Below are 27466 nucleotides of genomic sequence, written 5' to 3'. Positions count from 1 at the left end.
CTTGGCTGCTGCCTCAAAGCACACTGTGCGCTGTCTATCTTGCGTGCTGCACAATATCGTTTATTATTTAGTAACTATTGATATCTATGACTAGCTAGTTTATTGTGATGGTGCTTTTTTTTTTTATTATTATTATGTTGCTCTTTGTTGTTTGCTGTCTCCCCTGTTTTTTTTGTTTTTCTTTCTCTCCATACAGGTGACCCAGGAGTTTTTTTTTTTTTTTTTTTTTTTTTTTTCTCTCTTCCCCCCCTTCTCACCGTCTCTTCTCCCCTTTGGTTTTCTTTCTTCCTCTCCCCCTCTTTCTTTCATTCTTTCCCCCTGTCCTATTAAAAAAAAAAAAAGGATGACAAAGGATGAACTGAAGCTCCGCCATCACGTGATGTCACATGCTGCTGTTTCTGATGTCACTTCCATAAAGAAAAAAAAAAAAAAAAAAAAAAGTGTGTTAATGTTAAATATTGGTATAACAGCAGTGCTTAAAGGCAGTCTACTCTGTGAGACTTACAGTAGATTGTAATTTGAGATCTCAAAATTGAGTAGAAAGTATCAGTCCATTTACCTTACTTTCTATTTGCCTGGCCTATCTGAACTAATCACATAACCTCCATCCACATACTATCACGTTCTCACAAAGAGGTCTTTTAAACTCTTCCTGCAAGTGGCATGTTATTGGCACCTAACATCGAAGCAGATCTGCACTCTCCATCAAGTCATCTGTCCAAAACCTTCTGAGCAGCGGCTACACCTCTGCAGCAATGACTGCGTCTGTAGGGTGGTGGCCTCTTAATTTTGTCTGCAGCTGAGCGCAAGTGACTCAGACACGCAAACAGCGTAATAATCAGACCGCAGCCCAGAGCTTTTTCTTTCTAGTTGTAAACTGTCCACAGTTTTTGAATAAATCTGAAGAGTCTGACGGCTGTGACTAAATCTGTAAACATCCTACATCATGTGAAGACACAGTTAATTATGTAAATTATTGTGATTTAACAAAATCCTGCGAATTTCATTCCTATGTAAAGGATTAGTCTGTGAGCCTTACTGTGATATTCACTGGAATATGATTCTGTTTGATGTTAACGCAGAACCCTTTCGGCCAGCTTACATCTGCTGTAGGAATATTTCTATATTATTCTGCTCCCTTGATGAAAGAACTGCACATCAGTCCAGCTTTCCTCTCTCTCGCTCTCTGAGTTGCTTCGGTTCTTCTGCTATGTTAATACATTAAAGCCCAGCTGAAAGCCTGACCTGTCCTTTACCTTTACACGACCAGAATAAGGTCCAAGAATCCCATTGGAAAAGTATAATTTCATATCTATAAAAGCAGAAGTACTTTTTCAATAGTTAACTTTATGGAGATGTGATGTTTTTATTGGGCTGTGTGGTTATATTTTCTGCTCTGTGGGCTGCCTGGTGGACCTCCTGGGTTTGCCTTAAAGGCCTCATGACTAGCGGATCATTAGCAGCTTGGCTGGGACACTGGCAGGCACACAATACCACGCATAGATGCGAACACACACACCAGCACACACATCTCCTCATTTTATACCCATTAAAAATACTCCCCTCTGATCTTGAGTCAGCAGAACTGGAAATACCTGCTTTGCTCCCTTTATCATCATATCAACACATCATGAAACGCTTCAGACGACAACAGATGGTCGGACACATGTTAAGACCATCACATTAACATTTATTTGAATTCAGCTTTGCAGTCATGTGTCAACTTGTCTGCCATTTTGGACATGTGACTGTAATGTCAAGTGATAGGGCTGGAGACCAGTTGGAGACTGTAACAACCACCAGACTCCTCAAACACTACCTAACTACCCGTAAGTGGTTGCTGGAGGTGAAATTGGTACTGCACCATTTTTTGATTGTTTTGGTCCATAACAGATTGCTGCAGTTACATGGAAGATGCTGACTTGTCTGCAAACACTCCCCAAACAGTAGTAAAACTGTGAAAAATACAACAGTTTGCCTTCAAATAACAGTAAAAGATGCACTTTTTGTTTTGCGTTTTCAGTAGCGCTGAGGCACGTTTTGTAACATGTTAGCGGCATCAGAGAGGCACGATATTTACTTTGAAGGAAAATGTCTTTTGTTTTGGGTTTGCGGTGCAGCGTTTTCCCTACTAGTGGTGAGTAGTTAGCAGTGAAGTCAATCCTCCATGGAAACAATGGGCAACTGTAGCAATCTGCAGCAACCCACAATCATAAGAAGGTTTTTGGGCCTAGCAACCTTTGCGAGCCTCCAGGAAGCATGCGCCAACGAATCAGGGAATACGCATACACATACAATTTTGGTTGTATTACTTCCAAAATGGCAGACAATTTTCATGGAACATGCACACGATGGCACACGAGAAGCCCAAATAGCAAGGAACTCAGTCGTTTGTGTTTATCGATAATGATGATGGGTAAGACTGCCAAGAGGCTAAGGTTTGTTGAGGGCCTTAATGAGGATCACAGAGAGCTCCAGGGTCTGGCAGATCAGCCAGTACTGAAACACACATTATTCATATACTGTTTGACTTGGTTTATCTGGCAGATACAATGAACAATATTACCCTAAGTGCCTGGGCCCAGCGCCTGGAAAGAGGCTGTTAATGTTATACAGACAGAAATAAAGGCTAGCAATCAACTGATCAGCAATAATATACATTTAAAAAGAAATCCTTTGACAATAATGAGTTTCATGCTACCCTGTTTTGCTATTTACCAGAACTCACAATTTCCGAAATAATGCAAAATGAAGTCTCCCACCTCCAGTTAACTAGCTAGGAAGAATACTTTACACCAATTATAAATACATTATTTGTGCATTAGCAGCTAAATTACTGTAAGCTTAGTTAGAAGTTAATGAATCTTTCTAAATAAAAATTTGACCATCAGTAGAAAACTACAAAAGGTTAGAAAGCCTTAAGTTTAAGAGGAGATGGTTTGTGCAGTTATATCTAATCATGAGCTGTTGATCTTTTGGCCAGTGCTGGCTAGTGCTAGCGTGCCTGCGAACGTGCCTGCTAACAAACAAGATTTGTTATTTTTATTTGTTATAATAAAAATATTATATTGAATGGATAAGGCTGACTAATTAATACAAACTCCACGCAGGAAACATTTTCTTTTAAGTAAAATCTGCTAAAACTACAAATTTGCTATAACCAGATTAATGCAGTGTATATATACAGCTAGCTAACTGTGTCTTTCTTGGTAAATGTATTTCTAACTAATAAACAAGTGTACATGCTAGTTCGCCAGCTAACAAAATAAGTTCAGCTGATGGGAGCAACAATACTAACTTGTGTATAATATCAAACAGGAATAATTCTGTTGTGCAGAAGAGCGGTGTGACGACGTGCTGTGTACACGTGAGCGTGCTGCTGTTTCTCGTGCATGTGATGGACATTCGCGTGAACACATTTGACTCAAGTGAAATTACTCAGGAAATTGTGTAAGGACACAAAGCTACAAATATGTCACTAACATTTGCTTTCTACTGCAACATTCAATATCAGGCCAGTTAGTCAGCTAGGTGCAACTTAGCAACTAAGCTAACTAAATTTCATGACAACGTTAACTACTTCAGTTAACTAGTTAACTACATTAACTAGTCAAGGCAGAAAAGGAAGAGTTTTAGTTTACTTTTAGAGTTACAATTACAAAAAAGTACAAAATAATAAAAACAATCACAGAAAGAAATGATAAATTGAGCTCTTAGTGCCACTGGAAAATTTAGTTTTTCAATAAAAGACTACTTAAAATACAACCCAGTAAAAACCTGTAAGCAATGTTATTCTTCTAAAGCGTGCTGTATTAGTTTGAGCTGGCAGCTTGCTGTACCATCTTTATGTGCTTTAACAATGGGTACGTGCTTTTAGTGCCTCTGCTGCAGCTCCCCACTGAGATAAAAACCACTTGAGTCAAATGTGTTCACGCGAATGTCCATCACATGCACGAGAAACAGCAGCACGCTCACGTGTACACAGCACGCCGTCACACCACTCTTCTGCACAACAACTGCCGCCTGAGTGACAGAGTCTCGCGCTACGATTTTGAGCTCTCATTGGGGAACCCATTTTCAGACCTGACTCTGCAGCGTTAAAATGTCTGATCGCATGTTTATGGAGTATAAAATGTAGACCAGAGGCCAGGAGCAGAGGAGAATCCTGGGAAAGGTCAGGGGTCAGGCTGCTGTGGCCCCTCGGGGGGACATTAACCTCTGAGCTGTGTGTGTGTGAGAGAGATTGAAGACAGAAGAGTTTGATGTTCATTTTTAAATGAAAGAAGATGATGGACAACAGGTATGACAGCAGTAATGGCAGTGTGTGTGTGTGTGTGTGTGTGTGTGTGTGTGTGTGTGTGTGTGTGTGTGTGTGTGTGTGTGTGTGTGTGTGTGTGTGAGCAGAGTGTATTATTGACAAAACAAATGTCTTCATCACGTGGACTGTAATATCAGCGCACCGAGTCAGACGCTGTATGTTGGCTGCAAAGCGTCTGTCAGCACGTCTGTCAGCACGTCTGTCATCACGTCTGTCATCAGGTGTGTTAGCATCAGTGCGTGTTACACAGCAGACGAGAAAATGTTACTTCCTGCTTTTCTTAAAAAAGAGCCTCTAAAGTGGTGTGTCTCACAGGACCAATCACCTCAGAGCGGTCATAGCCACCTGAGTCGGGCTGAAGGACTCTGCCTCCCATAGACTTCCACGTTGAAGCTTATTGTTTACATTTGGTACCATCACACAGCTAAACACAAGCATGGGCCTTTATTTTGCGTCTCTGCCTACTTGAAAATAGTTTCACTGTTCATCAAATTTTAGCCAAGTTAATCGTAACACAGCAAATGTCGCCCATACACAGCCAGCACAAACCAAAGAGCCACTGTGGTGTTACCTGCTTTAAGAGTTTCCTCCTCCTGACCAACACAGAGAATCCAACACAGGCTTCAGCAAGATCCAAAAGCTTCCTGCTAAAGCTGGAGGGCCTTTATCACTTCCTGTTTACCTGATGACCGTGTCATGTGACCGGATCATCTGACAATCACCTACAATGATGACAAATCTGCTACTGCTAAAGTCGAATTGTTACTACCATGAATTTTTGCAAAAATGTTTCAAATCATGAACACAAACAGTACTTTCAGTGGTTTAATGCTTTGTTTGATACATTTCTGACTCCTCAGAGAAGTTCAAACCTAATGAAAAACAATATAACTTTTAGTTTTAAACATATTTGTGACAGATGTAGTCTAGTTAAGCACTCTAAGCTCCCACTATATAACCGCTGCAGCGATACAGACTGAAATATACTAAGGCATATTAAGATTTTTTAGGTGAATAAAATGACCGAGTGGAATCATTTATGGAAATTTTATCGTGCTGTTAAAACCACAAACATGTTCATAAACAGCCTAACACTGATTCTTTTTCATATTTCAGTCTCTATAATAACCTCTTACACACAGTTAGAGCAGCGCTTCAACCATCCACAGTCAGCACTTACATACCTCCATACGTGCTTCTTATTGCTGCCAAATAAAGTTAATTCCACACAGCGATTCTCTGCTATTTTACTCTTTATCACCAAGTGTCATACAGACTGCCTGGCCTTATTTTATAATATTGGCTGTAACATTCCAAAATAATTTTCGTATTTCAGGAAGTGTTTGAAATGTCTTTCAAGACCAGCAATAATCTTACAATAATGCGACGTGCACATGGTTAAATCTAGACCCAGCTAGTTCATCTTCGTGCTCAGACAGCAGTACCTTGTGAATACCATAATTACCTTTGATTACCAAATATCTCAGCAAAGCTCGTCTTCTCTTCTTCCCAAAATTGTTAGAATGTTGCCTCTAGGACAAACACTATTGGAGTTATGGTCATTTAAAAAGCGCTTGTACAGTGGTTCCACCACCAGGTCAATGGTAAAACAAGGGTTAACAGCTTTGTAAAATGACATTTATTCAGGCAATTTAGACAATGTTACTCCTTGTAAAACTTTTTAATTCTTTTTCAGTAAAATGAAATAAAAATATATCAGTTTTAAAACATATACATGTCTGCTCTGTAACTTGAACTCCACCTCTGCAAATTCCTGCAGGTTTAAATAAATTCCTGCTAAACTAACCGTCTGACCTTTGTGTTACCGCCAGCTCTGCTCAAACTGAAGCTACAATTAAGTCCTAATCAGAACACAAACAAGGTTCAATGAGTTCTGAATTGATCATTAGTTCACCTCCCACTGCTGGCTGTGCTGATGAGTTGTGTCATTGGTCGACTTTGGATGTTTGTCTCTATATGCCAGCGATCGTTATTGACTGTCCAAGTAAAGTATCAGGAAGAGAGATCAATGTTCCTGCTGCTGCAGCGTGTTGATTTTAGAATCAGAATCAGAATCAGAATCAGAATACTTTATTGATCCCTGGGGGAAATTATTTTTTGTTACAGTGCTGATGAAGGGTGGTCCATACGTCAAGTTACTGTACTTCATTATGCACTCATTCAATTAATTCAATGAACCTGACCACCCACAGTCAGATGGGTTGTCTTCTACAATGTCCTTAGTTTATTTCACAAAACTTCATATTTGTGAGTATTTTCAGAGTTGCACAGTGGTTGTTGTTTTTGAGCCCTCTTAACTTAGAGTAGAATATCTTACTATATTAAAAACTACCTTGACCCTTGAAAGTGAGTCTGGTGTCCGACAGCAAGTAAAATATGATATGCTGACTTGTTCTGAGCAGCAACCTATACCACGTCACACAGTGATATGAGCCTGAACGTTTCTGACGGTTTCTTCAGTAAAAACAAGAACAAACTACCAACAATACAAAAATTTAGAGATAGCATGAGTGAAAAATCCTGAACGAGTACAAATGATCCACAGTGATTTTACATTCCCACTCCGTGGAAACTTTGAATCATTGTGTTTTCAGTGCCGATAGTCAAATCATCTTAAAGCTGCTATGCAATTATTTATATTTCATTTTTAGCTGAATCTAACAGGTGGCTACGTTGGTTACCACATTTCACTTTTAATCAATTATATATTCAGGCCTCCGCTTGGAGTTTATTCTAGGAACTTACAGCCTTGTTTTAGAAAGTTATGAGGTTAAACTTCAAGTAAATTCACCAACTTAAAGTACCTCTCACAGCTTGCTGTGTTTTACTACTTAACCAATTAACTTATCCGGTGAATTATCAAAAAACAGATCAAACATCCAGTCCCTGAGCCTGGTTCTGTTACTTCCTGTCTTATCTACATTGATAGGTCCATAATTTATCCCAGTTTTGGTAAAACTTTGCATGGCTTCACTGAATATATTCAGATTTACTCTACATTAAAGATATGAGCTAATTTTCCATAGGGGTCAAGTGGGAGTGGAATTTATGGAATGACCCATTTGACAGCTGATGTTGTGTGATCAGCGTTGTAGAGCAATGGTTTGTGCGCCTAAGGAGGTTAAAACAAATGTCAGGAATGTGGCGACAGCTCTTTGACACACAGGTCTGTAGTTGAATCCCACAGAGAGGCTCCTGTGTCGTTGGATAATGGGACACGCTGATGGTTTTCACAGATATGAGCTCACACTGAGGCCGTTGGAATGTGTGAAACTCGCAGAACGACTCGGGACGTGTGAACAGCATTTTTTCCCTTTTTTTCCGTTAATAACGCCATTGTTTCACCTTCTGGTGTCACATTTCAGCTCCAGGTTACTCTGTGTTTGCAAATACTTTTTATTTTCTGCATGTTTGGACCAACTTAGCTGGTCCACAGAGGTCACGTTAAAAAAAAGCAGTTAACTCTGAATAGATCCCACAGGTCCCACAACTTCAGGAAGTGTTTGGGAGTGAGAGAAGGGGGATTTTATCATTTATCCAGGGAGGAAAGGCAATATAAGGGGAATTTTCTAAATGTCAGAATGTCATTTATTACTTCTTTAATACTTTAATTCCTTGAAACTGATATCTTTTTTCTGCAGAAAGCAGACTGTTGAATTTCCTCCAGTCTACTGGATTTAAAAACAGGACGGAAGAAAAGGAATAAAAGATCACATAAGAAACAACACAAGGAATGTAAAGGAAAATGTACTTATCATAAAAGGTCCATCCTCCTTCTCTTGGTTTGGTCTTGTTTGAACTGCATGGAAGTTATCTTCTAGAACAAGTCTTATTTTTTTATTGGTTTACTTGCTAAAAGATTTTCTAGTTGGTGCTCTAAACAGGCTAAAATTAAGAAATGAAGTCAAAATCTAAGTAGCGAGCCCTGCATGTCAACTTTCCGCTCCAGCAGTGAATCAGTACCCACAGACTCACATGTTAAAATTACCAAATTTATAGTCTGATACAACAAACAGGTCTGGTCTCTCTATATATTTCTGTGTTTATAACAACTGTACAGGTGAAAACTGATTTATAATTCCACTCTTTAAATTGTGTAAGGCTTAAATATTGCATTATTAGGGGCGTGGCCTATTTGACTGACAGGTTGTAGCGGTTAGCTGTCTGTCAGGTGTCATTACAGGTAATTGGAATCCCTGAACTGGAACTCTAGACCGTGTCTGTACAGTTGGAGCTTTTTTTTGATAATTTTTAGTGCAATTATATGACCGATAACATGGCTGCTGGGCATCCAGGTGTTCAAGAATTCTGTGCTCTTTAGGTGCCACCACACTGGAGGATCTGTCTACATCACATCCTATCTTTCTGCATGTCACTACATCCATGAAGCTCCATCTTTACCATCGTTCAGCTGATTACCAGATATCTGTGTCCATGTTCCAACCAGGAAATCTTCTAGCTCCAAAAAGCCAAAATGGTGGTGATCAAAAATGTCCAGAATTCAATGACTGATGTCACCACGTGGCTACAGTCATGTTTTATCTACAATTGAAGCTACATTACCTGTCCTTTGCTTTTCTTTGACATAAACCAGCGTTAGCCTAATTTAGCGTTGGGACACTCACTTAAAATGAAATCAGCTTTAGCGTTTGACATTGTGAAATACAGGAAACTGTGGAAGTTACTCTCGGTTTCTTAGTTAAGATACTTGAGCATCTAATCTCTGTGCAAACATTTTGTATTTTACACAGAAGCAGGCCTAAACCCACAGTCGGACCCTCGGAGCAAGACAGGGGTGGCAGGGCTGCATCTCCCGGGCCTGCAGCATCTACATCTGTCTATTTGGGGCCAGTTGTTCATCCAGTTCAGTCAGAAAGAATAAATGAAGCTTGTCACAAAGCTTGAGGAACAAAGAGAGAGGGAGACGGTGATGCAGAAAAACATGGCTTTGCTGCTCGTATTTGCACAATCAGCTGTGGCATTTTCGTCTGCAAGCCCACCGTAAAGGTCAAAGGTGACGGGCTGCCTTCCTCGGTGTCTCTTGCCCTTCACACACAGATATAGTCACATCGTTGCAGGCGGCACACTGCTCGTGCTCGCAGGAAGACCCAACACAGCAGTCCCACGCTGTATGTCAAAAGTCACTCGTCTTCCCTGGGGAACAACGAGGACCGAGGAGGAAGTAGAAAAAAACACACACACATACACAGCTGATGTGGGCCGGATGAGCAGCTTTTCTAGTGGTCAGCCCACCGCTCTGCTCATCGCCTGTTTGTGTATCTATCCGTCTGCAGCATTCAAAAGATAATTTTCACAGCGTGGGAGCGGTCCGATGGAAACTGTAGAACCCGTCGCAGGAATTCCAGACGATCGCAGAAAACATTCGAATAATTTCTTCTGAAGATAATTACTCAGAGATGATTTACTGTCATCAAGAGAGAGGGCGTGGGAGTGGATCCATAGCTGAGATAATCTGGAGGGCAACGTGACGCAAAGTAACATGCCTGAAGTGACATGATTCAGCTCCGGAGAGAGCAAAAATCTAGTCCCCACTCCGAGTCCATAACTCCTGCTCTTGTTTAAATCCTGGTTGCGGTCTGGAAACATCTCCTGCAGCAAAGAGATGAATCAAAATGTCATCCGGGAACATTAACGCAGCAAGACTGAATCATTAGATATGATTTACGACACAGCCGGGACATTTTTCACTGAGTTTGCATTCCCTATTTTACAGTTTAACTAAATTCAGATTTACTTAAAAATTGGAAATAAGCTGCAGGTACGTGGAATACTGTTGGGACGAGAGGCTGTTGTCCCAGCTGATGAACTCTGAGGCAAATTTTGGTTTTATTGTAGTTTTAATCATAGCTTAGAAATCTAAATTCTTTTAGTTTTAGTCGACTAAATATCTTATTAAAGATTATTGTAACAAATTTTATTTAAAATGATAAGGTTAGTTTTGTAGTTTTTGTTTTGTGTGCAAGTATTTTTATCTGTTGATTTAGTTCTATGGGCTGAAACACTAAGGGACTCTAACTTTGAAACTGATCAAATGCTTGTGTTTGCTCTTGGTACAGACAAAGAATCTGTATTTACAGTGTGGTCCCTTCTTCTTCATAACTCCTGCAGGTCTCTGGGGTGTGCTGGATGTCAGCGTTTGGGCCAAATCCAGACTAAATGCAGGTCCTGCCTTATCACGGCTCAGTGCTGATCAGTTTTTTCTGTTTTTTTTTGTATCCACCTGCTTTTAAGGACTGTATGGTTAAAGTACTTTAATATCTAAATAATATTTTCCCGACCAGATTCTGCTGAAATAATCCAAGACAACTTCAGTGACACAGGCTCATCTGGACAATTGGAAGCAATATGGAGATATCGACAAATCCCGGCTGGCAGTGTTGTGTGAATAGGGTCTATTTCACAGCCTGTGCTCTCCCTGCAGCGAGGAAGACGTATTGATACTGAGCTCAGTGATGAAGTCGTTCCACAAACTCCATCTTTCTTCACCTTAAGCTGTCTGGGAATGACAGTAAGCCCCTGTGTGACAGCAATCTGATGAAGCACGTCTTTCCATACCACCTGCATTGATGCTAATCCTCACCTTTAAATGCAGATCTGTTTTTCATAAATCATACATTTGCACACAAGCTCTCGTGACGGAGGAAGGAGAGAGGAGAGCTCTCAGCCCGACAGGGACGGCGTTTTATCGGTTTGTAGTGGTGTGTCAGTTTTTGGAGTCGAACAGGAGTGAAGCACATATTAACTAGGACACATAAAGAGCGCTTCCAGGGAGAGAGAAGCAAGGACAGGCAGGTGAGCTAGATTGGTGTGATATCACAGGAATGGCTCCGGGGCTGGAAGTGTGTTTGCGAGAGTGATGCGAGGCGCTGGAGACTAATACACAGAAAAGAGCCTTTCTTCTTCAAAGACTTCTGATCAGAGGGCTTCTCTCTCACCGTCCTCTTCCTCCTCTCCTCACAAACACTCAGTTCTCATGTAAATGTACAAAGACTGGGATTGTCAGATGCCTCGGGGGACACGACACTTATCGTGGCATGTACCGGCTGGATCACCCTTTGAGAAAAGTATGAGGGTTTAGAGCAGGGAACTAACATAACTAAAACACTGTGAGAGCCGGGCCACACATTCACAAGAGGAATGGTGGTGCGGCTTTATCAGTCGGTGTAATCTGAGGTTACAGTGCAATGATACGCACAGAAAATACTCCACCGTGTGTGGGGTTGATCTGTTTTTCTGTTAAAGGCTGGGTTGAGATGGTTATTGAGGCGCATTTTGCCCATATGTGGTGTAGTGCAGGTATAAACCTTTCTCTGGCAGCGGCAGGAAGTCTTAAACTGTCAACTTGTTCAAGAACTATTGGTGTCGCATGTTAATATAATAATAATAATAATAATAAACTTTATTTATAAAGCACACTTAAAAACCAAGGGTATGCCAAGGTGCTTAACAAGTAACACAGAGAACAGAAGGAAGATAATAGAAATAGGACCAAAGCAAGTACTAAGTATGCAAGCAGGTAGCTGTCACTGATACATAGGAAAGCAACAGGTACAGAGCAAACAAGAAATTAAATGAGCATAAAAGTGCATAATATAAAATCATAAAAGAAATATTAATTAGAGGGAAAGGCAAGATTGAATAAGTGGGTTTTTAGTCGTGATTTGAACAGTGCAATGGAATCAGATGCGTGGAGGTCGAAAGGAAGGGTATTCCACAGTATCGGGGCAGCCAGAGCAAACGCACGGTCACCCCGGGACTTCAGCCGAGATCTGGGTTGGGTCAGAAGTAGTTGAGTGGCAGATCTAAGTGTTCTAGCAGGAGTATGTGATTTGAGAAGTTCACTAAGATAACTTGGCGCTAATTTATTAATAGTTTTGAATGTAAGGAGTAATATTTTGAATTGAATACGGTACTTTATGGGCAGCCAACGCAAGTTAGCTAGAACAGGAGTAATAGGGCAAAATTTCCTGGTACCAGTCAAGAGGCGGGCTGCTGCATTTTGGACTGTTTGCAGTCTAAGAAGAAGAGAAGAGGGAAGACCCTAGTACAAGAAGTTACAATAATCCAACCTGGAGGTCACAAAAGCGTGAATAAGCTTCTCCAGGTCCTCATGCGGCTTAGAGATAAGGCGCAGTTGGTGGAAGCTAGATCTCACTACAGCAGACACTTGCTTATCGATATCTTAACATCCTGATCACTGTTGATCTGCCTAGGGTTGGTTTGGGTTCAATTCATCACTCAGTTTTTATTGAAGTGTTGATGACCTGGTGGGTGTGAAGAGATTAACACACTGGGTACCATAAAGTGATGGATCCAAGATTCCAAATCTCATCAACCATGACTGAATCTTTTAACCAAACTGTAAAAAATAACTCTTATTTAAGTTTTCAAAGTCCTCTAGAAACCGTGACGAAAGTCTACTAAAGCACCACCAACCCCTTCGCTGAGATCAGAGAACTGGCAACAAGCTCCTAAAGAAGTTTAAAGACACTGTTATTAGACTCTCTACCCGGATGACCACCATCTCCACTGAACACAGACACGTCAAAGAAACTATCCTACACATTCAGCATGTGCAACATTCACAGAAATACCCAATCAAACCCATGAAAACACACATGAAGAATGAAAGTGTTCGGGCCTTTCCATTGTCCTAGCATTTCAATAACCCACGGGTGTCATTTTAATCCTAGGACAACATTAAACCAGCTCAAGACGCAATAAAACATCACTGTCCACCAAGTCTGGGTTCCCTTTACAGACATGCTTCAACATACATGGTCAATCTTATGAATAGGTACATCAGCTCCCAAAGAGGACATGAACTATGTACTGGTTTACAAAACCTCCATTTTTGATTGGACTGTTCCTTTAAAAAGGAGTGTTGGCCATTAATGTTACTAAGACTGTGGACTGGTTATACTTAAACAGTTATCATGGGCATAAATAACAGAAAAAATATGTTTCAAACCAGGTCTCATTCAAAAACACTGAGTATAAAAGATGGGTCTGAAAAGACAGTCCAATGCAGAAGTATCCATTTATTAACGGCCTGCAGGGGAGGAGTTGTCCTACCCGTGGTTGCGAGAAGTTTTTGGGTTGTTAAGAAGCCATGAAACATTATTGTAGATTATGGTCATTATTACAGGCAGGAAGAAGGATTATCCAGGGTACGTAGTGTTTTCAGTTCCACAGTCAGATCCAGATGTACGGTTTCCAAACACTCAGATGGTGACCCCAAAAGATCTCAGATTGATAATTTACTAATCAATGTTTATGGCCATCTTTATATATTGTCTGTAGTAGAAAGAGTAGGAAAATGACATGTAGGAAATGTTCTCTATTTGGGAGCTGAACTGGATCTCCCATATAAAGATTTTTTACCCAGTGAGTGGACAGCTTTCAGCGGAGAAATAGAAAGCAGAAGCTGTATTTGTGCTCCCAAACTAATATCATTCTTTCCATGCCCTGTCTTCTCCGAACTGTGTGAGGGAAATGTTATAATGCAATACAATATAGGAACAGCACGACCAGGACTTTATATTCATTTTATATAAATTATAATACAGATAAAAAGAAAATGGATGGATGTGACTGTGGTGAATCAAACACTTTTGTTACTGCACACTAAGGGGAATCCCTTTGTTAGAAAGCACATTCAAAGTAAGAGTCATAACTGGTTTCTGGTCACAATAAAACTGCACCAAAGAATAGAAAGGACAGCCCACACAGAAGATAAAGCAATCTACCGAGCTTTGTTCCCTCTGAACAGAGAAAGTGCTGCATGCGGGGGGCTTCAGTGATGAGAAACGGCATTGTGTGAGGACAATCCTCTTCCTCTTTATACTCTGTGTTTTATTTCAGAACAGTTATACAGAAGGATTAAAAAACTAAAAGTAGTTTCGAGACCTTTTAGGTTTGTGTTGCATACATTTGATAATAGCAGTCCTCTTTTAAAGAGCGAGTTGAGGTCTAGATTCAGGAGCTGAAAGGGGGATGTTGAAGAAGGTTACCAGACAGGGAAGCAGGATGTTCGTGTCCTATCTGGGCTTTGTTCTTGTTATTACAGTTTTATTGTGTTTTCTTTCATTTTTAAGGGGGGTTTATGCACAAAAACTAGGTGTTTACATGCATGAAAAGTTTGAGGTTAAAGTTAAGTTAAAATACATCCCATCACATTTTTAACCATGCATGGCAAAATATTAAGCCTATCCAGTGGGTTTAAAGATCATGCTAACAGGTCCTTCGCAAGCATCCATCTGTGAGAAGCTTTGGGTGACCGATCAGTTTCACTATAACCATAAATATAAAATGACAAAATATCAGTATTTGATTCCCGGGGATGAAGAAAAGGCTAAAGTCATTAAACATGCTAATTGATCTAAGATAAGATAAGATAAGATAAGATAACCTTTATTAGTCCCACACGAAGCTAATGCTCACATCAAAAGTGCATCATGTGTGTTTTTGGATTATTTTTTATTAATTTTAGCTTTCTTGTTACATTTAACATGCGATATCGTTATAAAGCAGTGAAAATGCCATTTTTGTGGGGTTCCCATGAGTCATTCTATATTTTAAATAATATTTAGGCACTTTTTTAACAGCCAGCTTTACAGCGTCTGTGATATTTACACAAAAAATATCTCCTTTAGCATTCTGTGCATTGATTATTTTCAAATCCAAGGGTGGGACAGAAAATGTCCTGCAGCTGTCGCATGGCCCATCTACACGTGATTTATCTGACACTTGTGGCTTCATCACAGCCAAGCCAGCCTGCTAACGGTTCACTTAAAGGCCGTGACTGCCATGAATATGGTTTTTCAGAGCTTGTGTTGTTTCTGTATGTTTACAGTGCTGATAGTTTTTCTTTCTCACACAGCGAGGAGTAAAGCATGTCTTTATATTCAACGGTTCTCAGAAACTACAAAGACAGCCTCTATTCCCACTGTGCCTTCCCGTCCCCTGTGAACTTTCTTCCTTGACATTTCCTGTGATATACTAATGGCTCTCCTCATTAGTTCATATGGGGGCTCCTCCGTCGGCTGTGTTTCCAGCTCCCTCATCTGTCCAGTGCACATCCATGATGTCACCCTCACCAAAGGCAGAACAAATTGCTCCGAGTCTGTCACTCCTGAAAGCGAGATGTCATTTTTGAACCCAATTACCCGCAGACGCCGCTGCTCCTGCAGCCGCGCCGCGCCTTTGGAAACAAATGATTTGGAAATGAAAGAGCAGGAAAGCGAGGAAGAGGAGGAGGAGAGCGTTTATCACACATGGAAGTGAAACGATCACAGGATCCGTCTCTTAGTCGGTTTCATTTACTTGTATGTGTTTGTGTGTAATGTTGCGAGACAATGTGGCCGTCAGGAGGGACAATGTCACATCTCCCGCAAAGCCGAGCGCATTACGGCGGCGGGGGAAATGTGCTGTGCAGCCATTTAGTGTGTTTAATGGCTGATGAATGGGCAGAGATGGGAAATGAGTCACACGCCAAAATAAAAAAGCTTCGAGCCGCTGTTGATGGAGCAGCAAAACAGTTAAATGAGAGCGGTGAGGTAAAAGCTTCTGTTAGTGGTGAACATCCTGCCTCTTCAGAGAACGAATCGGCGAGAGGTCACGTAAGGTTAAGGCTTCCTCACAAGGAGAACACAGATATCCAAGTGCTCTTAAATGCCTCTTTTAACTGCTGCATTAGCCTCTGCTAACCTGCCAGTTCCTTTAAATCTGTGTAGCCTCAAACATGAAACATCTGAAGGGTCACATTGGGAGCTGCTCAATGAGTTTGAACTTAGTCACCTCTCCTGACTAACAAAACCATGACACAGCACGCCTGTTGTTACAGAAGAGCTGCTTAATACATATTACAGTGAAACATAGACCCAGGCGATGCTAATGAGCTGGCTGGCAATCCTGTGTTGTGGTTCAGAATGACTGCAGGGGATCTCGGAGGGATTCAAACCGGCCGTTTCACAATCGGCACCTCAGCCACGTCTTTTTAATGTCGGCTAGAAACACACCTGAGGACAGGTATGAGGTGATGAAATGTAAAGACTTCTTCTGGTGTCAGATTCAGGCTGTTGTTGCTGCCAAGGGATGCTCTCAAACACCGTCCTGCTCTTTTTTACTTCCTTCACCACTTTTTACTCAAAGCCTGAGATTGTTACCTGGACGGCAGCATGTTAGCACACATCTGGGCTTTTCTTCAGGCCATTTTTGCGTTTAACCGATGATAGATAGGGGGCAGGGTTTAATAAGAATATTTTCTTCTTCCTGCTCCTTTTCACACATGGTTGTAGTGCTTTTTGATAGAAAGTGTGATTGGTTTGTTTGAATTGTTGTACGAAGTGTGAAATAAATAAATAAATGAAAATGAAATGTTGACTTTTCGGACCAAGATAAAGCTGTTAAAACTCAGTCAAACGCAGGCTCCTCTTTCACTTGATTGGTTGCTTTTACTGAGGCATAATTACCCAAAGTAGCTGTCTAGGGAAAAAACCATTAGTTTTGTCCATTTAGGCTCACAGGTGCCTCATATGACTTATTTAGCATGTATTTGGCTGTCAGTCCATGTTACTGGATCTGGTCCATATTTTTATCACGTGGGTTCACATTTTGACCACCTACCTCCACGTCTTTGGCACATACTAGCTTATGGAGTCTTTAGGGTTGGGGTGGGGTGGTCTGCATCAGCCAGTGATAAAAAAAGGCTCGACTTCAGGACAGTTGCGCTCTTTTAACTACTTGTTTTGCATTGCTTTATAGGGTGATGGTTGGTACTTGTCACCTTTCAAGGCTGTGGTTTCCTAGGTAACCCTTTAATGGTTTTACCACCTCCTCAGTATCCATCAGCAGTATCCTTTGTTGATTCAGTTACTCCAATCATACTTTTGAAATTTTTTTAGGACCCGCCCCGCTTCGCCCATTGTGACAAGAAGTTGTTGACTGCTCTTGAGCGTCACCAGATCTCTGTCAGTCACCGCTGTGCGGACGCCCTAAGCCTGCATTACAGAGAGAAGCAAAAAGGACTTCTCGGAGAAAATGTGAATAGTTTTGACGTTTGTCAGTGATTTTTATTTGTCTTGTGAGATTTGGATCTCACAGGGTTTTTAGGGAAAAACCTGGAAACCTTCATTAAGTACAGTCAGATTAATGACGAGTAGCCAAGAACCTCTGAGTTTCCTTTAAATGCTAAGACTGCTGCCATTTTTATTCTATCTTTTACTTATTACAGGGATCTTGCCAGTTTCTTTCCAGGCACTGGAAGCACAAGTAGCTGCAGCAGGTTGTTATGATGCAACAGGTCTCTGGTTACCCATCCAGGGTTTGACCGAACCGTAGGTGCGCTCTTAGGAGATGAACATCAGATACACCAGAGAAGCGTTGAGCTGAATAATTACAAATTATGAGGAACCAGATGAAGCAACAAAAACATCTCAGCTTCTAAATTAACAGTACTGGTATTACTAAAGTCATTTTTTTATGTTTCTGTAATGGTTAATCGACCCATTTGTCCAAGCGCTTTAATCAATATTATATTTTTATTGCTGAAATAAAATTATTGTTGTTATCCATGAATTTGCAAATTTACAGTTTTACAAAAAGCAGAAAAAATCTGTAAGGCACAGTTTGATTTTTTTTAATTAAGATGCCAAATTGCAGTTATTTTCTTGCATTCATGAGCAGAAACTGTTTCAGAGGTTGAATGTTTTCCTTGATTAGTTTCTCAGAGAAGTTCAGGGTGCCGGCTTCAATTTGAGTGTAAAAGTGTGATTTCAGTTTATTTGCCTGATAAATAGCAAAATGGTTTCTTAGCTTTGAACAAGTTTGTGACTGATTTCTGAAATATTTGTGTTTTCTTGTTTTTATCCCAGGCAGTCTAATGGTCTCAACCTCTAACCATCCACCAGGTCAGTGGTGACCCGTGGAGGGTCAGGGGTTTTGCTTTTAGTCCACAGGCTGAAGTGGGATTTTTGGTTGAAGTAATACTGGAAATACTGGAAAAGCCACACAAAGTTACACAAAAGAGCCCAAAGTCATGTCGAGAAGACGAGCCTGCTCTAACTTGAGCCGTGACTTCCCTTTTTCTCCCTTCTTTTCTTTTCTGGTTGACATTTGTGAGCAACCATGTGACTCTTTCAACAGTTTTTTTTGTTAAAGCCTTTGGAGCTTCCTGATTGTTTCTGAGTGCTGCTCACCAACAAACTGTGTGTGTGTGGCTGCCATTGACTTTCTCTCCCATTTGTATCCACAAACACACACTCAGCGACGGCACTGCAGTGACAGCGAGGCTGGTCGAACACAAAAGGCTGCTGGCCATGACCTATGTGGGCTGAATGCTAACGGGGGCTAAGGAATGCAGCCGCTGGGGTAAACCGCCACACACACACACACATGCACACACACCCTTCTCTTTTTGGAGGAGCACTTAAAAACGCAGTCAGAGCTGTTGACTTGTGGCTGCTTTTGGGATAAGAGACAGAGGTGGAGAGATGGGGGTGGATGTGTAGCACTCTGCCGCCGACCGGCAGGATCAATGAAGGGCACTTATGAAGAGAAAGCTCACTGCTTGGAAGATTTACAATGAATGGCTCGGCCTTTATTTTTAAATTCTTCGGCTTTTTTCGTCCCCGTGGCTTCATTTTCCCTCTCGGAGTGGATTCTGTCCCTCCGTTCGCCGCAGCTGCTGTTTGACTTTTAGCAAACAAGCCGCACAAACTGAGTTATTGAAATCGCTCCTAAATGAGACAATAAAAAAACCTCAGCCGCGGATTTATTGTGCTGTTGGGCTCTGTAGGTGTTTTGGTGTGCGCGGTAATCAAAAAAATAAAAGCAATGATGTTCGGATTCAAACGTCTTGGCGAGGAAAATGGAGCCTTTGTCTGACTCTGTTTGATTATTTCTCCGGTAACGACTACACTTGTGTCAATAAAGTCTGGAGTTTTCTGCACTTTCTGCAGCAGAAACCCACAATAATTTTTCCACCGCCAGCAAACAACCACGAAAGCTGCCCACTGGATTCCCAGAGAGTCTGGATGCATTTAATTTTGACCTCTGACCTTAGGACTGGTTTGGGCAGACTGTGGGAACACGGTGAAATGCTGATTTTAGGGTCTAGCTCTTTAGCTGCCATAACGAGCTCCCAGCAGGTTGTGGGGGGGCAGAGGAAGGAGAGAGGGAGCAGGAAGCAGAGGGGAATAAGGTAAGAGGAGACGAGATAAGGCAACATGTGTGTGTATGTTGGAGGGGTTCTCTGAAGAAAGGAAGGATGAGTTTATAGACTTTTTTAGGTTTTTTAAAGACACTTCCTTTCGAGCCACCTTCCTGCTGCTAATCAGCATCTTTGTAATGACCATGAATTTGTATCTGTCAGCCCGGGCCTTCTCCTCTTCATCTGTTATTTGATTTTTGTCTGCCAAAAACATCTGTTTGTAGATGGCAGGTTGTTGAGAAACCAACAGGAACATCTGGAGACCTGCAGTTCCTCTAATGTCCACTTGAGGCTTCACCAGTGAGTCAGTCCCCATAAACGCCCATGTTAAATTTTCCACCTGTTTTGGTCTCTGTAGCTAATTTCTCCCATCATAACAACTGTAAAGATGTTCGGATACTTTTACAACTCACCTGTTTTAAATGTATTCAGGCTTGAAGTTTGCATTATTAGGGGGGTGGCCTCTGTGACTGACAGGTGGATCGCATCATAGCTGACTGTAGCTGCTAGCTGTCTGCAGAAATCAAAGGGTAGCATTATGCTAGCTGATCCATGTCGGCTCCAACTGTCTCCTTCTTTCCTGACATAATGTGCCTGAATTATGCTTCAGTGGGAAATCCTCATCGTAGCTTACGATGTAATCAGAAAGCCGTCTTAACCATACACCGTAATCTTCCAATCAGACTCATTGTGGGCTGTGCCAGCCTGATGTGTCGTTACATCAAATCAAATCAAATCAAATCAAAATGTGCTTCACAGTCAGTAAAAGCACGAGACAATTGAAACAAAACAATAAGAAAACAGTAGGTGACAACACAACAAGCCAGATAACCAACTAGTTAGAATCAAAAACCAAAGTAAAAAGATGTGACGTGACTGGATAGACAAGGAGGTTATTCCAGAGTCTACAGTCGTGGCCAAAAGTTTTGAGAATGACACAAATATTAGTTTTCACAAAGTTTGCTGTTAACCCTTTAAGACCTACCATAGAACCAAGTCCGCCAGAGCTTATATTATATTTTTACATGCTGTGGAGCCATTTTTGGGAGCATTTCAAGTTGCTATACATCAATACAACCATTATAGCCCAAACTTTAATAATATGTCTGCATTAGGTGCATAGTAATTACATAAATTGCAAAAAAGTGCAATAAACTACAAAAAAATTGAAAATCGTTTTTGTTTTTTTAACATATATTTCTAGTTAGAGAAATTTAAGAGGCTTATCCCTCAAAACTGTAAATACAAAAAAGTTACACAAACTAGTTTCCCACCACAGGAAATTTATTTTGAGTGTCTTCATAGTTTTATTTTTGAAATACACCAATTTTTATATACTGCAGGAAAAACGAAAATAAATATTATAGTGCAAATTTGCAAAATAACAGCATATGCATCAAAATAAACTATTTCTAGCAGTGCAATATGAGTCCTCAGCATCCCAGAAACGACACAGAAAGTCATAAACTCAAACATAACTTTTTAAAACACATAACAAGTAAAACACAAGCTCATAAGGGCCCGATAGTAAAAAACTACATTTCCGCAAAATGACGTCACTTCCGGTTTCGGGCAGGTCATGCGGTCATGTGATAGTTCGCGCTGATGGACGTAGGAAGTGTTACAAACAGCTGATGGATCGGCGAAGCGTGTTTCTGGAATATCATGTTTTTGTTGCTGCAAGTGATTTTTATGCAGTTTTTGCAAAGCTATATGTGGAAGGAAACTGTGACCGAGGACAAGCTGATGGCATAAGAAGTAAGTACAATTCCTCCGGTTTCATATGCAAAAAAAATTATTGCGCTAGCTTACGTGGTTGCAGAGCTACCGGGATTTAAAAATAGTTACGCAAAACAGAGCGTGCCCGCTCCGATCGGCTGTAAAGGGTTAAACTGCTTTTAGATCTTTGTTTCAGTTGCTTCTGTGACGTACTGAAATATAATTAAAGCACTTCGTAAGTTTCAAAGGCTTTTATCAACAATTACATGACATTTTTGCAAAGAGTCAGTATTTGCAGTGTCCTCTGCAATTCGACTGGGCATGCTCTCAATCAACTTCTGGGCCAAATCCTGACTGATAGCAACCCATTCTGTCATAATCACTTCTTGGAGTTTGTCAGAATTAGTGTTTTTTTGTTTGTCCACCTGCCTCTTTAGGCTTGACCACAAATTCTCAATGGGATTAAGATCTGGGGAGTTTCCAGGCCGTGGACCCAAAATTTCAAGGTTTTGTTCCCCGAGCCACTTAGTTATCACCTTTGCCTTATGGCATTGTTCTTCACCAAGCTGTTGTTGGATTGTTGGAAGAAGTTGCTGTTGGAAGGTGTTTTGGTACCATTATTTATTCATGGCTGTGTTTTCGGGCAAAATTGTGAGTGAGCCCACTCCCTTGGATGAGAAGCAACCCCACACATGAATGGTCTCAGGATGCTTCACTGTTGGCATGACACAGGACTGATGGTAGCGCTCACCTTTTCTTCTCCAGACAAGCCTTTTTCCAGATGCCCCAAACAATCGGAAAGAGGCTTCATCGGAGAATATGACTTTGCCCCAGTCCTCAGCAGTTCATTCACCATGCTTTCTGCAGAAGATCAATCTGTCCCTGATGGGGGGTTTTTTGGAGAGAAGTGGCTTCTTTGCTGCCCTTCTTGACACAAGGATATCTTCCAAAAGTCTTCGCCTCACTGTGCGTGCAGATGCGCTCACATCTGCCTGCTGCCATTCCTGAGCAAGCTCTGCACTGGTGGCACTCCGATCCTGCAGCTGAATCCTCTTTAGGAGACAATCCTGGTGCTTGCTGGACTTTCTTGGATGCCCCGAAGCCTTCTTAACAAGAATTGAACCTCTTTCCTTGGAGTTCTTGATGATCCTATAAATTGTTGATTTAGGTGCAATCTTAGTAGCCACAATATCCTTGCCTGTGAAGCCATTTTTATGCAACGCAATGATGGCTGCACGCATTTCTTTGCAGGTCACCATGGTTAACAATGGAAGAACAATGGTTTCAAGCATCACCCTCCTTTTAACATGTCAGGTCTGCCATTCTAACCCAATCAACCTGACATAATGATCTCCAGCCTTGTGCTCGTCAACATTCTCACCTGAGTTAATAAGACGATTACTGAAATGGTCTCAGCAGGTCCTTTAATGACAGCAATGAAATCCAGTGGAAAGGTTTTTTTGGGATTAAGTTCATTTTCATGGCAAAGAAGGACTATGCAATTCATCTGATCACTCTTCGTAACATTCTGGAGTGTATGCAAATTGCTATTATAAAAACTTAAGCAGCAACTTTTCCAATTTCCAATATTTATGTAATTCCCAAAACTTTTGGCCATGACTGTAGGTGCTACGGTTGCAAACGCCCGGTCACCTCTCGACATCAGTTGAGACCTAGGTTGTGCTAGGAGCATCCGGCGGTAAATTATGTAGAATTTACATTTCTCAGGAGGTGCACGTCAGGTTACGTGGAAGGTCAGGGCGTCGGGTTAAGACGGGTTTCTGGTTACGTCGTAAGTCACAACCTAATTCAGGCATTAGCTTGTGATACTTTGAGACGCCTTCAGAGGGACTAACATGAAGTGAGGCAGGTATTTAGATTCTGGCTCATCAGACTAAACCTTTTTGGTCAGTTTAGCACTTCTCCATTCTGTGTTCATTTTGTTTCTTTATAAAAGCCCTGCAGCCTCAGCTGTTGATTATAATTAAAATACAGCGATCAGACTAAAGAAAGGCTGTTAGTGGCCAGTCTTTTATTAAATACCACCATGATGTGAAAGCCAGGTGAAGAAATGATCACATGGCATCATAGAAGGATAAGGCTGACATCATTATTGGATCATTGAGAGTCAGCTGATTTTTATGTGAAGTTACTTTAGCATATTTACTGAAACCATGCAAAATTTTAACCTTCATACTGTGAATGTTTTATTTATTTTAGCTAGAGGCCATGAACGTACACACGGGTGGGAAATGTAGAGATTTTTCAGCATGTTTGAGCCATCATGGTGTCGTAAGTACAGGAGATGTCTAAATGAAGTTCTCAGGTATGAAAACACTTTAAGATCCATTAAAAACTGTTTTTCACCCACTCCAAGAGTCACGGTCTGAAGAGAAAATGCTCTGTTCAACACATTTCTTTTTTAATATGATGAATCTATCATAGTTTGAATAAACTGCAGATCTGTTTTCACTGAAGGAAACTTATGAGTAAACCTTCAACGCTCCCATCACCCTGTGGGTCACTTGGAGCATGAAATGCTTGCATTTGGTTACCAGGGTCATCTTCTATCTGCGAGTGTTTTCAGAGTTTAAATGAAACTCAAATATCCTTTAAAGGACTGTGAGTTAAGACAAGAGGATCAGGTGGGAACTTTGCTCAGATGTGACTGATTTTATCCTCCAAGTACTTTTTATTATTGGACCATCTGTCAGTGATGAGCCTGCTGGTTGGTCCTCAAGATTTAAATGGTTAAAAAAAGCCTTTTCCAAAACAAGCTGGGCAAACAGGAGGATATAGAATGGGGACTATTTTTAGCTGTGGAATAATACAGACTTCCTGCCACGGTGGGTGTTTAGAGCAGCAGGATGCTGTTTTTAAAAGCTCTTTGACAGCTCCGTGTTCTTTTCCTCCGCTCTCCTTCGTCTGTCGTTTCTGTTATCTGCTTTGTTTTCATTCCCAGCATCCTTTGCAAGCCATCTTTGAAACAACACACAAGCTGAGACACTAAGAAATGTTTAATTCGGTCTCAGTTTCTTTCCTCACATCTCTGTCTTTCCTCAGATGTCCCCACACCATCCACCCGGCGACAGGTGATGGGCCATCAACCACGCGACAGACGGATGGCGACAGAAGCGAGGCGACCGCTGTAGCTGTTCACGCCGCTGGTGTTTGTGCGGACACGAGGAGTGTGTGTGTTCACGCGCTCCAGGTTGACCCCCCGCAAAAACACACACACCTGAAAAAACAAACAAACAAACAGGAAAACAGACGAAGCCTGTTAAAACACTCCAAACCGTTCCTCTGCTGCTTCTGCTGCCCTAAAAATAACACACACACACGCAAACAAAACACCTAAACAAACAAAAGGTACAGCACAAAGCAATTTGGACACCCTGAATCGTATAAACAGCACTATAAGGTAGGCTTAAAACACACTTCTGCAATCCTGTATACAACACACACACACACACACACAGAAAAAATTACAATGCTGACACAAACACTTGCGTAAAGTTTCCAGCTCTGCAGCAGCACATTAAGAAACTCAGATCCAAACAGCTGTACACACACTTTTTTAAAGTCACTTTACCACACACACACACACACACACACACACACACACACACACACACAAACACACTTGCTCTCTCTCTCTCGCTCTCTCTTGGGCAGGTGAGTGTTTCGTGCTTTGCTCAAGGACACTTCAAATAGACACTCAGCAGCTCCTCTGATCAGACGTGAGAGCAGCGCTGCAGAACAGTAGTGTGAGGCTCAGACACACACACACACACACACACACACAGTCATCTGACCCGTTAAACCTCTAAAACACTAAAGTTCGTGTTGCTTTTGTTCATTTTAATTCAAACTAAATGACAGGATTGAATTCCACAGGTGAGAAGCTGCTTTATGATATTCTGCTGTTACCTGCACGTTTAGTCTGAGCTGTATTTCATACTTCTAATCTGACTTAATGTTCAGAGGCTGCCTGACCGCTGCAGGAAACCCAATTTGTTCTGTTCGTTCCTTCTTCCTGTCCGTAAATTCCTTTCACATTAAATGTCCTGTATATCGAGAACATTTAATCTGAAAGGAACTTACTGCATAGTCCAGGATTCACATAAAATCTTATCTCTGTGTTTTACTATGTATGAAATGAGTGCTTAACATTGTTTTTGTTTATTTTGTAAAGAATGTCTAATAAATACTGTATAAAAATTACATTTTCTCTTATAAAAATAACATTTACACAAACACACACAAACAGACCAAAGAGAAAAGAAATTGTTTGTTTTGCAGGATAGTATGTAGCTTATATTTCTACCCAACACTGATACTGCTGTAAGTGTCAGATAACAAATAGCCAAGACAAAGATTCCTTTTAAACTGCAGTGGTGTCAGGATGTATAAGCACTTTCACACGAGAGAATCAGGTTTCAGGCTGTGACTGACAAAAATTTATTTTGTGGTTTACATTTTAACCCTCAAACAAACATTTATGACTTATTTTTTTGTCTCCGGTTTTGTTTCTCAAACCTTTACTTTTTATTTTATCTATGACAGATATTCTGAAACGTTCTCCTGTCATTAATTATGACTTTGTGTCATTTTTGATGCAAAAATCAGGTAAAAAAAAAAGAATTGTACAGAGAATATTAATTTATCGCATCTGCTGTAAACGCAATACATTAATTAAATAATTAGCATTTATATTTCCAGTGAAGTCCTCACAGTTAGGCTGTATCTTGATCCTGTTTCAATCTAAACCTGAACAACAGATGTGGAAAATTGGATTTTGTTCAGAAACGCTCCTGAAATATCTGAAAATTTTAACTTTCACAATGAGTTGTCTTATGGAACAATTCCAATCAAATCGTAATTTAAAATATAAAAAAAATCACGTGTAGTTCATACAGATTTCCTTCATCCTCCCCACAGGAATATGTAGCACAGCATTAGCATTATAAACAGCGTTCTTGTGCTTCCCTCTGCCTTCACACTCAGCGGGGCTCCCCTGATGTGGGCTGGGACTGCGTGCGACCGCTCAGATTACCAAACTTTAAAAGGAGCTCCAGATTTGCTTATTTCTCCCCCCATCACCGCACACTGATGGCATCTGAAAAACTCTGAGACCACATTTTCGCCTCGAGTTCAGAACCGAGTTTGCAGCAGCTGGCACAAACCTGCGTCTCTCCAACTTCATCTCGCTGTTTTCAGTGGTTGTCAGAGGCAGTGTGAGTGTTACAAATCCAGTGAGATGAATCTTCCTATATTGCTTCAAGCAGATTCACTTGTTCTTTGTCTTCAAGAGGACCTTCTTATCAAAGTATCTCAAATTTGAATTCAAGTTCAGTCCTTTAGTGTCAGGATAGATCTGTGAAACTTGAATACCATCACATGAAATAGAAGCATCCAGCCATCCATTTTTCTTGTGCTTATGTGGGTCAGTGTAAGAAGTGGATGGGCAGAGATGGCCAAAGAAATACCTTCTCCCCTGGTTTACATCAGGGTCTCATCTTAGTTGAACTTCCCTGAAACACCTCAGGAGGAGGCGTCTGGTTCAGAGGCTCAACCACATCAATGCATCTTCTGCCTGAAGTTAAGCTCTCTGACCTTCACCTCGATGCAGACACAAATGAGCAGAATAAAAACACAGATATACCTCAGGAACACTAACCCTAACCCTAACTTTAACTTTAACCCTGGGCAATCAGAATATGAATTTTATGTTTGTTTGGTTCTTTTGTGTTTTAAAAAAACATTTTAAACATAGCTAATGTCGGGTTAAAGAGTAGAGTCCTTTAGGACCTTTCCAGCAGTAAAAGGGAGACCTTCTGACCTTCATGTTGGACTGTAAACATCTCCAGTGTGAGCTTAAAGCCAGCATGACCAATCATCTGTGAAAAAACAAAGATAAGATAAAGCTTTATTTGTTATTGTGTTTAGAAATCCCATGTTTACTGAGATATGCAGATACAGATGCAAACTACAGTGTGGTTAACAAGGACCTGATGTCACGATCTGTGTGGCAGACCATGGGGATGAGAGGAATGAGGACCCAAGATGCAGGACTTAATGATGAAGGCAGTGCGTTTATTTACAGTGGTGTAAATAGTTCACAGAATAACCCCGTGTTTTCCCCTTGAATTCCGTGTCGTGTCTTCACCCACAAG

General features: G+C 41.0%; 2 long non-coding RNA genes across 2 annotated transcripts in view; both read left to right on the top strand.

Moving 5' to 3' along the window:
* Window positions 1-27466, top strand: part of LOC146651438 (uncharacterized) — a 291944-nt gene that overhangs the window by 19453 nt on the left and 245025 nt on the right. The gene's annotated exons all lie outside the window — the stretch shown is intronic.
* On the top strand, window positions 19882-25514 carry LOC146651439 (uncharacterized). The gene is made up of 2 exons (XR_014907850.1): window positions 19882-21329; window positions 24354-25514. It is a non-coding gene; the product is annotated as an uncharacterized LOC146651439 (long non-coding RNA).

This window comes from Rhamphochromis longiceps, linkage group LG16 (assembly GCF_057381845.1).
Source record: "Rhamphochromis longiceps isolate RC_006_pf linkage group LG16, R_longiceps_female_GT1.1, whole genome shotgun sequence".
Lineage (NCBI taxonomy): Eukaryota > Metazoa > Chordata > Actinopteri > Cichliformes > Cichlidae > Rhamphochromis > Rhamphochromis longiceps.
The sequence above is the reverse complement of the archived record's forward strand: the minus strand, read 5'-3'. Positions and strand labels throughout refer to the sequence as shown.